General features: G+C 45.7%; 1 non-coding gene across 1 annotated transcript; it reads right to left on the reverse strand.

Moving 5' to 3' along the window:
- On the reverse strand, positions 1 to 108 carry LOC147944637 (small nucleolar RNA R71). Its single transcript, XR_015558722.1, has one exon. It is a non-coding gene; the product is annotated as a small nucleolar RNA R71 (small nucleolar RNA).
- Between the last annotated feature and the right edge of the window lie 17,171 nt (positions 109 to 17,279).

Below are 17,279 nucleotides of genomic sequence, written 5' to 3' on the forward strand. Positions count from 1 at the left end.
ACGTTTTAGGAATGAGATTTTTAGCTTTACTCAGAAGAACTCAGAATCATTCTGTGAAGCATGGGAGCGTTTCAAGGGTTACCACAGCCAGTGTCCACACCATGGTTTCAGCAACGAGTCACTGCTGAGCACTCTCTACCGTGGTGTACTACCAAAGATACGTATGCTGCTTGACACTGCTTCTAACGGTAACTTCCTGAACAAAGACATTGATGAAGGATGGCAACTGGTTGAGAATCTCGCCCAGTCTGACGGTAACTACAATGAAGACTACGACCACACAGTTAGAGGTGACTATGGGTCTGAGGGGAAGTACAAGAGGGACCTTAAGAATGTCAATGACAAGCTTGACGACCTCTTGCTAAGTCAGCAGCATACGGTCCATTTCGTATCTTAGGATGACCCTTTTCAAGTTCAGGATGGGAAGGGTGAGCAGTCTGAAGCAATCAACTACGTCTAGAATCAAGGTGGATACAACAAGGGTTATAACCCCTACAAGACAAACCCCAATTTGTCTTACCAGAGCACCAATGTTGCAAATCCACATGATCAGGTGTACCCCTTCTCAGCAGCAACAACAAGGTCCGCAAAAACCTTTTGTTCCTTACAATCTAAGATTCGTGCCTAAGCAACAGTTCCAGCAAGGTTCTCACGCTCCTTCCGGACCACCACCAGGATTTTCACCTCAACAAGTTCAACCTACTCAAGCTCCAGATCAAGAAATGAAGCACATGCTGTAACAACTTCTTCAAGGTCAAGCTAGTGGTTCTATGGATACTGCTAAGAAGTTTGCTGAACTTAGTCAGCGGATGGAATGTTCTTACAATGATCTGAATGTCAAGTTTGAAGCTCTTAACTCCAAGATGAAGTATATGGAAGGCAAGACTGTTTCTACTTCTACCCCAACAACTGGCTAACTACCTGGAAAAGTAGTTCAAAACCCCAAGGACTATGCTACTATCCATGCCATCACCACCCAAGCTGTAGATGTACGGCTCACTGAGGACATTGAGAGTTTAGATGGGCAGGATTTTCTTCAATATGAAGTTCAGATAAAGGATCCACCATACAAGCCACCTCTACCATTTCCAGTGAGGTTTAAGAAGCAGCTTACTAAGAAGTATAAAACTCTGTTCAAAAACCAAGTCAAGGAGATTGAACATAGGATGCCTTTGCTTGATGCATTTGCACTTGTGCCTCAATATCAAAAGTTTTTAACTGATTTGGTAACATAAAGGACCAAAGAGAAGGAGGAGATAGCTAAAGGAGCTCAAGCTAAGGCTCTGGAAGATGAGAGGGTAGTGCATGACATAGGTGGGGTTATTCATGAATGCAAAACTGTTATTCAGAAGATGATTATCCCAAAGAAGCTAGATGACCCTAGTTCTTTCACCTTGCCTTGTTCTCTAGGTCCGTTGGCCTTCAAAAAGTGCCTATGTGACCTTGGTGCTTCAGTAAGCCTCATGCCACTATTTGTAGCTCATAGGCTAGGATTTAATGAATACAAGTCATGCAACCTCCGCTTAATATTGGCTGATAGGACTACTATATTGCCTCATGGTCTACTAGAGAACTTACCCATCAAAATTGGACAAGCTGAGATTCCTACTGACTTTGTGGTGCTGGGAATGAATGAAGAGCCTAAAGATCCACTAGTCCTGGGAAGACCTTTCTTAGCTACAGCTGGAGCAGTTATTGATGTCAAGAAATGGATGATTGATCTCAATCTGGGTAAAAACTTCAAGATGAAGTTTGACATCAAGGATTCTAATAAGAAACCAACTATTGATGGGCAGACCTTCGTGATTGAAGAGAAAGATCATAGAGCTTGGTTTGACATCTTTGAGAGTGTGAATGAGGCAGAAACTAAGGTTTTGGTAACCATAGAGAAAACTCAAAGTGTCCCTCGACCATTCTCCAAGTCGAGTGCAGTCGTTACCCTCCCTAAGTGTCAAGATCTGCTTCCTAAACCTCACCAACTGCAAGAGTCAAGTCCTCCCGCGCTTGACAGTTTGTATGAACTCCAAAATACTCATATTTTAAGGGATTCAGTGAAAGAGTTAACAGCTATGGTGAAGGAGATGAGTGGGTAAATTAAGAAGCTCCAAGGTACAATGAGAAGTTCTCCTCCAAGGAAATTAAGGAAGAGGTTTGGGATAATGAAGAAGAGCAGTTCATTTGTTGTTGAACCTGGGCAAAATGTTAAAGAGTATCTGGCTAGACAAGACATTCTAAAGGGGTCTCTGAAGCCTCTCTATGAACCTCCCAAAGCATAAGGATTATGCAAAGTCAAGCTCAGAGACTTTAAACAAACTCACTTGGGAGGAAGTCCCAAAGGTATCACCATAAATATTTTTTAGGATCCTTGTGTTTTTGATTTTTGTTTTTAGTTTTTTGGTGTTCAGGAATCTGCAGAAGGGAGTATGGGCAACAAAAAAAAAAGGTGAAAGTATAAGTCAAAAGAAGGCGCTGCGACGCAACCTAGAGAGTTCAACCACCACCGTGCGTTCTCAACCATCATTGACTCGAGCAAGATCCAACCAACGGCGTGGAATCAGACTCAACCCATCCTGAGAGGTTCATCACTCTGCACTCGTTCGAGCCACGCCTCCGCTGTCACACTCGAGCCAATCTCACTCCGTACACGCTCCAATTACCACACTCGAGCCACTCAAACCAACACCCGATCGAGCCCCTCTCTCGAGCCACACACGAAGTCTCCATCGAGCCAACACGTCAGAGAACACTCTCTCTGGTTCTCTCCCCAACACGTCAATCTTCATATGTGCCACGGGAGCGTCAGACTTCACCCGCTCCTTCACGCCACTCGTCACATGAGTCCAGGAAGAGAAGGAGACAAGGTTCGCGTGGTTCCAGAGCCTCCTCAAGTCGTCGGTCAGAGCGTCGTTTTGCAGCTCGAGATGAGCATGAGGTTGAGGTTGAGCAGCGAGTTGAAGCTCATGGTGATTATCAACCTACGGAGGTTGTTGTATTGGTATCGGACCATGGTGAGTCCAGAGTCGATGACATGCAGTGTGACGAGCAGCCAAACATGTACCAGAATACGCAAGTGGTTGAGCAGCACGTTGACCAACCAGCTGAGGTCACTCCCGCGGATCCCGAACAAGGCAAAGGACATAGTCAGTTTCACACTCCTCCTTGGGCGAGCACAGACTCCTTCTTCTACTACTGAGGTACGCCTACCTTCCCTTTGTCTATACCATTTCATTCATGCATTGTTTGTGTTGTGATTCTTAAATCCTTTTGCAAATTTTTCTTACACAGGAGACTGTGTAATTTAAGTTTGGGGGAGGGTTTGAGATGATGTATCTGATGTTGTGTTTTGTGATTCTTATTTCAAAATTTTGCATAATATCATGTTTGAGTTTGCATCCATCTACTTGCATAGAAAAACCAAAACATTTGACAAAAAAAAAAAATCGAAAATTTTTCACAAAAAACAGAGTGTTCATGTAGTTTGCACTTGCATATTAGGATTGAGTCTAGGTTTATTCATATAGGGTTGTTGGATTTAGCATAGGCGTTGATGATGATTGTAACCTTGTTAGCATGCTGGATTCAATAGGATAGGATCAAGGCCCTTGTTCTTAGTTCTTTGATGCTAGTTAATTGAACTTGAAATGTAAGACTGAACCAGATTTTGAATTCTCGAAATTGCATTCTAGTCTTGATTGAAGCATGTTTTGAATTGATATCATTCCCTATCTACCTAAACCTAATCCTGACTTGCAATTATCCTGTTATGCATTGAAGTTGAACTCATGGATACCATATACATACTTGGATTGTCTTTCACATTTTTACCACCCTTGTCAATCCAAGTAGCTGATTCTCATCTTTGGAACAGTTCCCTGCACCCTTAACCAACCCTTCTTTCAAGCCCATTGTATTCTTGAGTGTCAGGCCTTTTTCCGAGTTGAGCTTGTTAGAAAGTGTTAGGTTCAAACCGACAAGAGTAGGAAGGACTAGGTGAGAACCCGATTTTGGGCATTGGGTATTGATTTGTACAGAAATGTGAAATGTAAAAAGACAGTAAAGGGTAGAAAGTCTTTAGGAGTGGGATGTGTTTTCAAAGTTTACAAGTCTAGTAAAAGATTTGGGTTGAGCAAAATAATGAGTTGTTGGTTCTGGGCACAAAATGAAAAGATGAGACAAAGAAAATAAAGTAAAATGTTTAAGATGTCTAGAGTCCTTAGAAGAAAAGAAAAAGAACCTTACTGATAATAAGGATTTCCCAATCCGCTAGAATGGTAAGAAGTGAACTCCTCCTAAGACCAAGTCTAAAGTTTGAATGAATGGGTTTGAGATGAAGTTTCTGATGAAGGGTAGAGAAAGGACCAACTTCGGTTTGGAATGTTCTTTGGGTAGACAGGGCGCTGCTCTTGTATGTATCAGTTGGTTTCAACCTTTAGCCTTCTTTTAAGCTCAACTCCTTTTCGTGAGAGAACCTTGTTCTGTATTGATAAAACCACTTGAGAAGGAGACCATCTATGATGTGACCGGCGGACGCGATGCGGCTCGGATAGAACCGAACGTCTTCGGCCAAGTCGGACTAGAAGCAGTTTTCCTCGGACAAGGCTCGCTGACTCGAGTCTAGAGAGGAAACAAACGATGGAACCCGAGTTTGACGGTAAACAGACGAGCGGATCGGAAGATCCGGCCGTTGGTCTCGGCTTTGGTCGAGCGGCCTCGGTCGCGATGCGATACGGACAATGCGGAAGTCGGTTTCCGAAGTTTGAAGGTAAACTGCGGAAACGGCTCTCGGCAACGCGGATCTGGTTCTCGGTGATGCGGTAAGAATCCTCGGTGATGGGGTAAGAATTCTCGGTGATGCGATAGGGTTGCGGAAACGAAGAATGGGTTTACGAAATGAAGCGATAATGGAAGCAAACGAGATGGAGTGATGAATAGAGGTGAGAAACTCGACCTCGATTCACTAGGGAAGGTGGGGTCAAAACGGAAGTACAACGAATGGCAGGAACCGGACGTGATACGGTAGAGATGGACGCGAAGGTGGTTTGATGCGACGACACACGGGAAATGGCTCGGCCCGTGATACGGTCAACTAGTCGATGTCGAACCTGGTTCGAGATCGGCTAGGGTTTCTCGGTAGTCAAGTCCCGGACTTGGACTAAGGAGAGAGGTGAGACAAGAATAAGATTCTCTCTTGTGAAATTTAATTCAATACTTCAAGTCTGAGTTTTACAATGAGGGTTGAGGCCTTTATATAGGAAGGCTTACAAATGGGAGACTCTAAAACCCTAGAAACGTGGCCTTGATCTAAACCACACACTTGTCCTAAAGCAAAAGCAAAAGTAAAGTAAGGGCAATGACCAAACAACGGTCATAGAAAGATCTAGACGAAATTCAAAAGGAAGGGATAGGGTCGTCACGTCATTGGCTGGGACGTGATGAAATAATCTTCACTTCCTTGGCTCCTAAGTCTTTCTTTAGGTGTTTCAAGATCACGAGAAAAGAGGGAACGAAGTGGAGATGCACTAGAGTCACTGCCTCATTAAAACCTCTTTGGTAAACCCATTGGGACAAACCCAAAGTAGGAAAAAGAGTACAGCTCCTTCTAATGGCTTAGGGGTGTCTTCACACTAGTGTGATGGTGAAGACACGCGAATCAAGCTTCCCAAAGCAAGCCTCAAGGCTCTTCATTGGTGATGCTAGCCATGGGCCATTGGGGGGGGGGGTGAGCTTGGGTTGAAATGTCCTTGGTGACTTGTCTTGCTCCGCCTTGATGATCCTTGGGGGTTGAATGATGCCTCGTTGGTCGCCTACGCTAGCTCCTGGTCGCCAGTGCAGGTTGTCCGAGAGTTTGGGAGGCGTCCGAGTGGTGGCCGGGTAGTGTCCGAGGTTTGCGAGTGTTCTTGGCCGAAGGACCCATCCCGTGATCACATTATTCCCTCCCTCTTATAGAAGTTTTGTCCTCAAAACTGTGCTCATTACCTAGATCAAAAAGGAAAAACCCAAAAATCAGCAGCATCAAAAGTTCAACCACGGTTTAATTTTACCGGGATCAAAAGGAAACAGTAAGGCCTTAAGAGAAAAGGATAAGACTTCCCCGGTAAGGCCAGTGGCATTGAGCTCTGCGATCCCTTCATGAACCGTGGTTGGTTGTCGAAGCTCTCCAGGATGCCACACAAAGGTTTGATCCGCATCAATGTTGAACAAACACGTCGCCATAGGACCATGTGCGGTAAAGGTCTTGGCGCTAAGAGTGGAGAAGGATGGCTTGGTATAGGCGACTCCCAGCTGGAGCTTACTACTTGAAGTAGTCATGAATAATACCGAGTGAGAATATCCATCAATGGCCATCTCCTGTGGCCTAGCTTGCTTGAAACTCCCCATTACCGAGCAAACTCCGGGTAAGAAGTTGATCGCGCGGGAAGACACTTTATTGACTTCGCCTAATGCCTTGGTACGCGTATCGGGTGAGGACTCGCGCACAGTGCAATGATCCGAGCATTGCGTCTGAGTGTCGGCTCGGTTTTGATCGGGAACGGTAAGGAATTGATCGTGAACCGCCTGAGACCTCGAACTTGTACCTCCGAGTGTATGAACTTGTTGGTCTGGAGGCTCGGCTGGCTTCTCTACGATCCCTCCCAGGCCAATGACTCCCTTAGAACCGATTTGATGATCGAATTCTAGTCCTATGCTCAGCTCCGGGTCTGCTTGCGCCAATTGTGCGTCGGTCTTAATCACCTTATGCCTCGGCCTATCCTTTGTCATCTCATCTTGCTCCGGCCGATGATGAGCTCGCGGTTCCGGCGTTGGCGTCATCACAAAGGCCGCATGTTGCTGCCGCAATGACTCTCCTTGCGTGTAAGATGACTCGACTTGGTCCAACAGTTCTCCAAGGTGTCGGAGTTGAGCTTGAATACCGGTCAACTTGTCCGTGAAACTTGGTGCTCCGGGAGAATGCGTTGGTTTTCTTGCGGCTCGCTCTCTTGACTTGGTCCGTGATTCCACGTGGCTTGCCTTGGCATTGTCTTGACCACGACTTGACCTGGGACTCTGTGATGCGCGTGGTGACCAGCTCGGAAGACTTTGGTTCCGAGTGCGGTAGGCGCTTGTCTTTCTCGTCGATGCATACGGTGGCCAGGTCGGAAATCCATGGGTGCGACTCGGGTATTTCTCGGCTGCTCTCGGTGATACCGGGGTGGTGCGTAGTAACGTCCCAAGTGGTTTCCATCGGAGTCTTTGTCACTAGCTGGCCATGGCTCGCGATGAAGTGCGGTTTGTGAAGTAGACGGCCAGTAATAGTCCGATGATCCATGCTCGTGTCCCTCTGGTTCCGGGCCTTCTTCATAATCCTCGGCGTACCATGATTCGCTTTCGGTAGCCGCTGGTTCCGGATCGGCTCCATAGTGTTCGTCGTACCATGGCTCATCCTTGGAATAAGGATCGTCATGCTGCATACTTGATCAAGGTGATTCAAGCATTGGCTATCGATCGCGGACTTGGAACTCGGTACAGTCGATGGTACAGACGGCGGATACGGACGATGATACGAGGTATGGTCGACCGATGCGATGGATGGCTGGTACAAACGGCTGGTAAGGATGGCCAACGATGGTCGGACGTCGGTACTGACGATTGAGACGGACGGCTGGTACGGCAGCTGACGATGTTCGGATGACGGCACAGATAGCCGGTGCGATCGGCTGATACAGATGGCCGATCATGTACAGACTGCCGACGGGGGTCGGTCGATGATACAGTCGGCTGGTGCGGCAATGGTAGGGAAAGCTGATGATCTGCGGTCGTCGTTACAGACAGACGATGATCTGCGGTCGTCGGTAAGGACAGCTAGGTCGATGTCTCGTCCGGTGACTCGATGGTGTTCGGACGATGATACGCAATACGCGATAAGAGCTTGGTCGATGATACGCGGGAGATGATACGTGCGCTGGACGGTGATACGCGGATAGCTCGATCGGTGGATCGGTCGTGACGTGGCAATGGTACCTCGTCAAAACAAAAGCGAATATTCGTGAGCAAAAACGCGTCCAAAACAAGCAGATAAGATATTTTCTAGGCAGTCAATGATTGAGGACAGCAAGGCAAAAACGACAACCTAAGACTAACAAAAAGAGACTACATGCGCCTAAAAGCAAACTCACGCACAAAAAGCAAGCTGACACAACCTTTGAGTCAGGAGCTTTTAGAGCTCTGATACCAAGCTGATGTGACCGGCGGACGCGATGCGGCTCGGACAGAACCAAACGTCTTCGGCCAAGTCGGACTAGAAGCGGTTTTCCTCGGACAAGGCTCGGTGACTCGAGTCTAGAGAGGAAACAAACGATGGAACCTGAGTTTGACGGTAAACAGACGAGCGGATCGGAAGATCCAGCCGTTGGTCTCGGCTTCGGTCGAGCAGCCTCGGTCGCGATGCGGTACGGACGATGCGGAAGTCGGTTTCCAGAGTTTAAAGGTAAACTGCGGAAACGGCTCTCGGCAACACGGATGTGGTTCTCGGTGATGCGATAAGAATCCTCGGTGATGGGGTAAGGATTCTTGGTGATGCGATAAGGTTGCGGAAACGAAGAATGGGTTTACGAAATGAAGCGATGATGGAAGCGAACGAGATGGAGTGATGAATAGAGGTGAGAAACTCGACCTCGATTCACTATGGCAGGTGGGGTCAAAACTGAAGTACAACGAACGGCAGGAACCGGACGTGATACGGTAGAGATGGACGCGAAGGTGGTTTGATGCAACTACACACGGGAAATGGCTCGGCCCATGATACGGTCAACTAGTCGATGTCGAACCCGGTTCGAGATCGGCTAGGGTTTGTCGGTAGTCAAGTCCCGGACTTGGACTAAGGAGAGAGGTGAGACAAGAACAAGATTCTCTCTTGTGAAATTTAATTCAATACTTCAGGTCTAAGTTTTACAATGAGGGTTGAGGCCTTTATATAGGAAGGCTTACAAATGGGAGACTCTAAAACCCTAGAAACGTGGCCTTGATCTAAACCACACACTTATCCTAAAGCAAAAGCAAAAGTAAAGTAAGGGCAATGACCAAACAACGTCATAGAAAGATCTAGACAAAATTCAAAAGGAAGGGGATAGGGTCGCCACGTCATTGGCTGGGACGTGGTGAAAGAATCTTCACTTCCTTGGCTCCTAAGTCTTTCTTTAGGTGTTTCAAGTTCACGAGCCAAGTGGGAACGAAGTGGAGATGCACTAGAGTCGCTGCCTCGTTAAAACCTCTTTGGTAAACCCATTGGGACAAACCCAAAGTAGGAAAAAGAGTACAGCTCCTTCTAATGGCTTAGGGGTGTCTTCACACTAGTGTGATGGTGAAGACACGCGAATCAAGCTTCCCAAAGCTGGTCAAGACTCAATGCTCTTCATTGGTGATGCTAGCCATGAGCCATTGGGGGGGGGGGGGTGAGCTTGGGTTGATATGTCCTTGGTGACTTGTTTTGCTCCGCCTTGATGATCCCTGGGGGTTGAATGATGCCTCTTTGGTCGCCTACGCTAGCTCCTGGGCGCCAGTGCAGGTTGTCCGAGAGTTTGAGAGGCGTCCGAGTGGTGGCCGGGTAGTGTCCGAGGGCTGCGAGTGTTCTTGGCCGAAGGACCGATCCCGTGATCACATCAATCTATGTCTCTGACCTTTTACCCTAGCCAAATGAGTTCAGTGACATTGCTTAGCTTGATTCACGGTTCTCAGTTAATGAATGTTAAAGGGAATGATTGATAGGATTGCATGTATAGATTAAAGAAATAAAGTTCCATCACCATGAATCATAGAACTAAAAAGAAGGACCTTGATTCTAACTACTCTATTCAGCATGATTTAGGTTCTGAGACCCCATCTTCACACCTCTGGTCCATACTTTGTTCTTGATCGTTTGCTTGAGGGCAAGCAAAGACTAAGTTTGGGGGAGTTGATATGTCTATATTTTGTCTCTCCCTAGCATATATTTATCATGCATTTAGCTCGGATAACTCATTGTTTTGCTTCATTTTCTAGTTATTTCTATACACTTTGCATGTCTAGGTAGTTATTGCATCATCCTTGAATACATTGTGCATTTCAGAGTATTTCAGGTATCTAGGAGACGTTGGGAACGCATCGCTCGACCCATCCGCTGCACAACACTCCTGGAACTGTCTCTCGAGCCAATCTCACGACACTCCTGGAACTGTCTCTCGAGCCAATCTCACAACACTCCCGGAACCGACTCTCGAGCCAATCTCACAACACTCCCGTAACCTTCTCTTGAGCCAATCTCACAACCCCGATCGAGCACCTCTCTCGAGCCAGTCCCATCCGCTCGATCGAGCAATCCGTTCGATCCGTTCCACTCGAGTCGGGTTTAGCTTTTGACGTCTTTATCAAAGTTGTAGCAAATTGAGTTATCTTTCCAACGCCGTTTATTTCAAGCCAATCGGAGGTGTGGTTCAAGAGTTATCATTGTTTTAGTGGATTCGTATACACCACGCTGGAGCCACTCTCACTCGCCACACAATCCAGCCATCTGTCCGAGCCACTCTCACTTGCTACACACCCCAGCATCCATCCGAGCCATGCTCCCCAGCATCCGTCTTAGCCATGCTCCCTAGCGTCTGTCCGAGCCATGCTCTCCAGCGTCCGTCCGAGCCATGCTCCGCAACATTCGTCCAAGCCATGCTCCCCAGCATCTGTCCGAGCCATGCTCCCCAGCATCCGTCTGAGCCATGCTCCCCAGCATCCATCCGAGCCATGCTCTCTAGCATCCGTCCGAGCCATGTTCCCTAGCGTCCGTCCGAGCCATGCTCCCCAGCGTCCGTCCGAGCCATGATTCCCAGCGTCCGTCCGAGCCATGATGACATTGCATTATATTCGACGGGCACGGACTCGATCGCACATGTCCGGAAGAAAGACGTTTGGTTTTATACGCTTCAGGAGATTACCGAACCGACACTTTACCTTGTCGTTTTAAGTTTTAGGGCTTTCCATGTTGGACTACTATATATACATTTTACTAAGTCTTTGCTGAGACATCTTATCTTTTATCTCGTATTGTTTTCTTTCCCAGAAGGTTTTAACCTAGCCACAAAATACGTTCTGATACTTGTTTCCGATATCCTTGAGATTTATTCAGATTTTGCATTTGATTCCTTCTACAAAGTTGTTCATCTTATTTTTATCTACCTAATAATGCTTGTTTCAACGTTTTCTGTGTTTGCATCCTTGATGATGATTTTCATATCTGAGTAGTGTGGTAGTTCCTTGAGGATGGAATAGATTAGGTGAAGGATTTTAGGATGTAGAGTGTTTAAGCTTTGATTGTATGATTCCCTTCTGGACTAGAGTTAGAAATACTAGTTTCTCTCTGATCAATTGGAACTAGGTTTTAGACATTTCCGCACCCAAAAGGTGTTCGATGAAATGTTTGACCAACTAGTGCTAGAGACTTACGTTTCTAGCCTAAGAGATTAGTTGTTTAGGATGTTTGTGAACGTGAATGAACTTATTTTTCATGCCATGCTTGATCATGTTTCTCTAGCGAGAGCTAGGTTTGGAAGTGGTTGAGTTTGAGTAGCTTTTGTCAAGAGATTGGATTAGCTAAGAAGTTATGTTCATTGTTGTGGGATGGTTTGCTTGTGGCATGTTAAACACTCTATAGACTAGAATACTCCACCGACATCAATGACTCCCATCCTTAGGACTTCTTTCTTTCTGATTTTATTACATTCCTGAGACTGTTTCGTTTCTTGCTTTTTAGTTCATGCTTAGACTCGTCTCCGTTTTCATTCATTTTAGTTTCTCGTCATGCATTCTCCTTTCTAGTTCGGTGACTCATTTCCATTTTGTATTGTCATCATTCTAGGACTGTTAGACAAACACTCTCTTTGAATTGGCTTGACTTGTGATTTCTTGATTGCATCTAAATTGTTAGTAAAGTTTCCCAACTGGATTTACACCTTAAGTATTACAACTACATAAGGTTAATAATAATAAACTACAACTAGTGGTCCCATACCCACTAGCCACCTAATCACAATCACAACCAACAGCGGAATTAAACAATACCAATAACCATTAGATATCCAATAATAATTAACTAATATTTAAAACATAACCAATAACCAATAACCAAACCACATGAATCATATAACCAGCAACCTAGCAATGTTTCTAATTACTCAACTCTAGCAACCTAGCAATGCCAGACAACAACCAACCGAGTCCCTAGAACATCCTCCTCTTCATTGCCTTGATTCCACGATCACACTTTGCCTTTACCTGCACCACAAACATAAATTGCAGTGCATGAGTATTTTACAAACACTCAGTAAGGCAATCCTCCCATCTACTGGGCTATACACACAAGCAATAGAGATATCTCTAACCATCAATCAACAATCAACAATCAAGAATAACAAACCAGGACACTGCATCGACCGACATCAAGCATGCATCGACCGACACCAGTTGAGGGTTGCGTTGACCGACGCAAGATCTGCGACCGACACATGCTCGACATAGCACGAAAACCCTAGAGTTTTACGCGCCGTCCTCGCATCTGCATCGACCGACGCAGAAAGTGCATCAACCGATGCAATACCAAGCATCATTTTCCCCCAAAGCTTCTCGCCGGATCTTCGTTCCTACAACCACAAAACTCGATCCCAAGCCACAAGAAAGCTTCCTAATGTCCCAAATATCAATCAACAAGCCTAGCAACACATAACAAGCAAATCAGAGAGATCTCTAGCTTAGATAAGCCAGGGTCATGCACTTACCTTTGCCAAGAAGATTCTGAACCTAACAAGCAGAACAACGCTCCTAGGAAGCTCCTACAAAGTTCTAAACCTCAGATCTCACAAGAAACCGCCACAAACCTCCAATAATCTCCAAAAACGCTCAAGAACTCTCACAAACTCTTTCTCTGTTTCTATTTCTCCAAAACGGCCAAAACAAGTCGAATGAGACAAAAATCTTGTTAAGGGTTTTCCTAACCCAAAATGCAGCGTTTAACTTAAGTCAAAACGCAGAAAACTGAACCTGCATTGACCGATGCACTATATGCATCGACCAATGCAATCCCCTAAACCAGGATTTCGGTTCACGGATGTTACAATTGTCCCCCACCAATCTAGATTCGTCCTCAAATCTCGAACAACCGTCAGCCAAGGACTCCCGTGCAACCGTTTCCACGGCCCTCACTCATCTGACTGATGTACGGAAGGTCACCTCTAGGCGATAGACTCACGCTCCAGGCATTATTTGCTCTCGACTTTTGGACTTTCCTTTACTCATAGGCCTAAACCTTGAGTTTTTATTGGCTCCTCATCAGACCTAAGTCTGCATGCCATAATGTTGGCTCCTCATCAGGCCTAATGTAATGACCCTCACTAAGGGCAAAAATCTCAAAATAAAAATTCAAAGAAATGGCCCGGAAAAGACTTAAGAATGAAGAGGAAGTAAAACAAAGAAGAACAACCGAAGGAAGTCCGAGGAAATATTCATGAGTCGGAGGATGGCCGAGCCAAGACCGAAGTAACTAGAGGTGCGATCAAGGCCTGAAGACCTATCAATAACAGTTTATGCGGAAACGGCATCCAAGAAAGAGACGGTCAAGTACCGGGAGAGAAGACCGAGACGCCCGAGAGATGTCCGGGTGATGTCCGAGAGAAGATCGAGTTGTCCGAGAGATGTCCGAAGAAATTGCGAGATGTTTGGAAGTGATCGAGAAAACTGTCAGAGAGACCGAGAGAATTGCCCGAGTATTGTCGAGAGGACCGATAGTGTCCGAGAGACCGAGACAATTGTCTGAGTATTGACGAGAAAACCGATAGTCTCTGATAGACCGAGAGAACTGTCCGAGAAATGCCGAGAGGACCGATAATGTCCGAGCGATGACCGAGAGGAGTGTTAGAGCAAGACCAAGAAATGCCAAGGAACGTCGAGAGCATCGGACGAGAAGACGGGTTTTGCCGAGAGAAGCGGAAATCTTTGTTCCTTTGAAGAATTGACCAATCAAATTACATGCCCAACATGCATAAAGGATTTTGTGTTTAAGGATGGAATATCGCATGGAGGTTGGGGGGGGGGTGCAATGCATCCGCCACATGCAAACAAGGAACAAGCCACTTGTCAAATCGCACTAAGGAAGAAGAGGGATAGGACGAGCCTATAAATAGAGGGCTTGGGACTTCATTGTTCATTTTCTCTCATTCCTCTCAAACACTCAAACACAAAAGTTTTGTTTCTCTCAACACCGAGAGAGAAACAAGAGAGAGATCGCCAAGAGAGAAACGAGAGAGAGATCATCGAGAGATACCGTTTTCGCCAAGAGAAAGACGAGGGAGAGATCATCACCGAGTAGAAGACGGTGATTGTGTCGAGAGATCATCGAGAAGAGACGGTGGTTGCGGACGAAGAGAGGTACACTGTAGACGCGAAGAAGAAGAAGATTGTCTTATCGGTGGTGCAGTGGAGTCCGATCATCATCGGTTGCGTATGGGTGAGTTCTGCGGTAATGCATATAGGGGCTTCATCGATCTTTTGATCTTCGCAAGTTTCCCTTTTGTTTGTTGCATGTAGACTTGATTTATGTTAGAATCGGTTTAAATTTGGTGCATGCGAAATATGGTAGGATTCGTGCTAGGTTCATGTTTAAATGCACATCAAACTTGAGCTAGGAATCACCATGCAAGATGAATTTGGATGCATTTTAAGTAATTTGGATCGCTTAAAATTTGGTTAAGAGGATTGCATGCATGTTGAGACTTAGCGGATTTTTCTAGCATTATTTCTTGCTTAAAATCGGATGAGGTTAGCTTGCATGCTTAATTGAACTTAAAGGATTTAAACGGTTAAATCAAACTGGCTTGCATGCGTAAATGAACTTGTTGCATTAACTTGCTTAAGTTGAATAATTGGTTGCATGCATGTAGAATAATCATAAGTTGCTTGAATTATCATTCTTGTTGCTTGTTGATTGTTGCATGTTCTTTTGCTTGTAATTTCTTGCTTGTCTTACTTGATCTTCTTGCTTGAGTTGTTGTGTGTATTTTAGCAAGGTCTCTTGAATTTGTTTCTCGAGTCTTAGCTAGAATAGTAAAGTCAATCTTCTGTTCCAAATACGGTTTGTCTCGCAAGAGTTCCCGATGACCACTCGCGCAGGACAATGTCACGATTAGCTAGCTACTAGTGTGACCGCTACATGACGATGTAGCATTTATGTGGGCTCATGCCGGTTACCTTGGTGGTCTCGACATGGGAAACGTTGTGGAATGGAACAGATTATCGAGGGCCCTTAGGTGAAAGAGTCTAGGGTATTTCAAGTATTCCTTGTTGTATTCTAGATGTCTTTGTTTGTTTGATAGAAGGTAAGAGTCTAGAGTATTCAAGTGCCCCTTGTTTTATTCTAGTCATCTTGCGAGTCGTGTAAGAGTTAAGAGTCTAAAGTGTCCAAGTAGTCCTTGTTCCCTTTAGTCGTCTTTCTCCGTGAGTAGCGAGTCTAGATCGTCCGAGTCGAGTCGCGTTGATCTAACCTCTCTCGCTTTTTTGTTGTTAAGTTGCTTCCGCTTTTGCTTCTATTGCGTTGCTTTGATTACTTGCTTGCTAGTTTGCCTTGCCTGTTTTCTTTGCCTGTCGGGGTAGTCGGGTTTGGGAAGTAGAATCCTGTTTAGGAGAAAGAGGTGCCCAGGCTCACTGAGTAATCTTAAGTTACTCATGATATTATTTTGTCTTGCAGGAAGCTTAAGTGAGTCTACAGCTGGAGCAAACATTAGGGTACCGGATAGGGTTTTACACCTATATTTTCCTAAAGGATTATTGTAAAATTTTTCTGACTATCTATGTATATTGCTTTGATGACTTATTTACAATGTAATAATTTATTAAAGTAATATATTCGGTTTTCGGAGAAAACATGGCAAGTTGCAAATGGTACTCAGCCTCGTCCGGGCCAACACAACACACCAGGCCGCAAGGGCTGCAAAGCCTAAGTAGTCTCGGTTGCGGGTGGAATTGTGCTAAGAAGGACCGGTCGGGAAGTCTGCAGCTTCCATCCCTCGACTGGATCACCTTGGTATAGTTCCCATAGTGGCGTCCCGTGGCTGTCCGATGGCCTTCGTGGTCATAGAACGGTTTGGGGGCGTTACACCTAAGCCCGCATGCCATAATATATAAGGAAAATCCAATACTCGTCTCTCGGGTTGCCACCCTACAGCGCGCCCCCGGATCGTCATCCGAAGTCGATATACCAACCATACTCCCAAGCCACAAAGTCTCAGAATATGGCAGTACTAGGAGAAACTAAGTCCCCCAATAGTCGTGAGCAAACAATTCGGAATACGTCTGAGTCCTATCCCTATCCAGGTTTCCTTCCAGTAGCTCGCACAAAACATCTCAATGTCCTACCAACCGCATATCCCCTCACTGGAATACCTCATGACCACACAATGATCATATACATGCCCCAAGGGCCAAACAAATGTCCTAAACAGGACCGCCACCAAGGCCAAACAATCTGTCCTAAACAGGACCGTCACAAAAACCAAACAATCTGTCCTAATTAGGACCGTCACAAAGACCAAATAATCTCTCAAAAGACTGCCACACACGGGCACAATGACTTAAAAGTCTGACACTAAGGCCACACAAGCCCCTCAAAGGCTCTCCACCACTAAAATGGACAAATTCTAACTCACATAAAACTTTCCATTTTTAGCACTTTCCATTTTTGGAAACTTTCCACTTTTGGAACTTCTATTTCAAAAAACTTTCCCCAAAAAGTCCGCCTCACAGAAACTTTGTACCCCGAGCACCACATCATCTTGTTACTGAGTCGCACAACCAACCACCCCAAGCGACCGAGAAAACAAGAGAGATGGGCTGAAATACTCCATCACCGCTCCAGCCATGGATTACAGATGGGACCAGGCTAGACAAGTTCAAGTCGCGGCTTGCTTCTCATACCACTTCTTAAACCTTGCCTTCATCCTCGCCTTAGGCTCCCAAGTCTACTCCTCCACACCATCACAGTCCCAAAGGACTCTCATCAAAGGAACCTTCTTTTTCCGAATGTCCTTGATCCTTCTCTCGAGAACCCTCACTGGTCTCGCCTCCAAAGTCATGTTATACTGAAGATCTTCAGGAATCTTAGCCAACAACTGATCATCCTCACGGAGACACTTCTGCAACATAGAAATATGAAATACCTTGTGGAACGTACGGATAACCTCAGGCAACTCCAGTCTATATGCTACCGGTCCCACCCGCTCAATCACTCTGAACGG

The sequence above is a fragment of the Camelina sativa genome, chromosome 5 (genome assembly GCF_030686135.1).
Source record: "Camelina sativa cultivar CO46 ecotype springtype chromosome 5, ASM3068613v1".
NCBI lineage: Eukaryota > Viridiplantae > Streptophyta > Magnoliopsida > Brassicales > Brassicaceae > Camelina > Camelina sativa.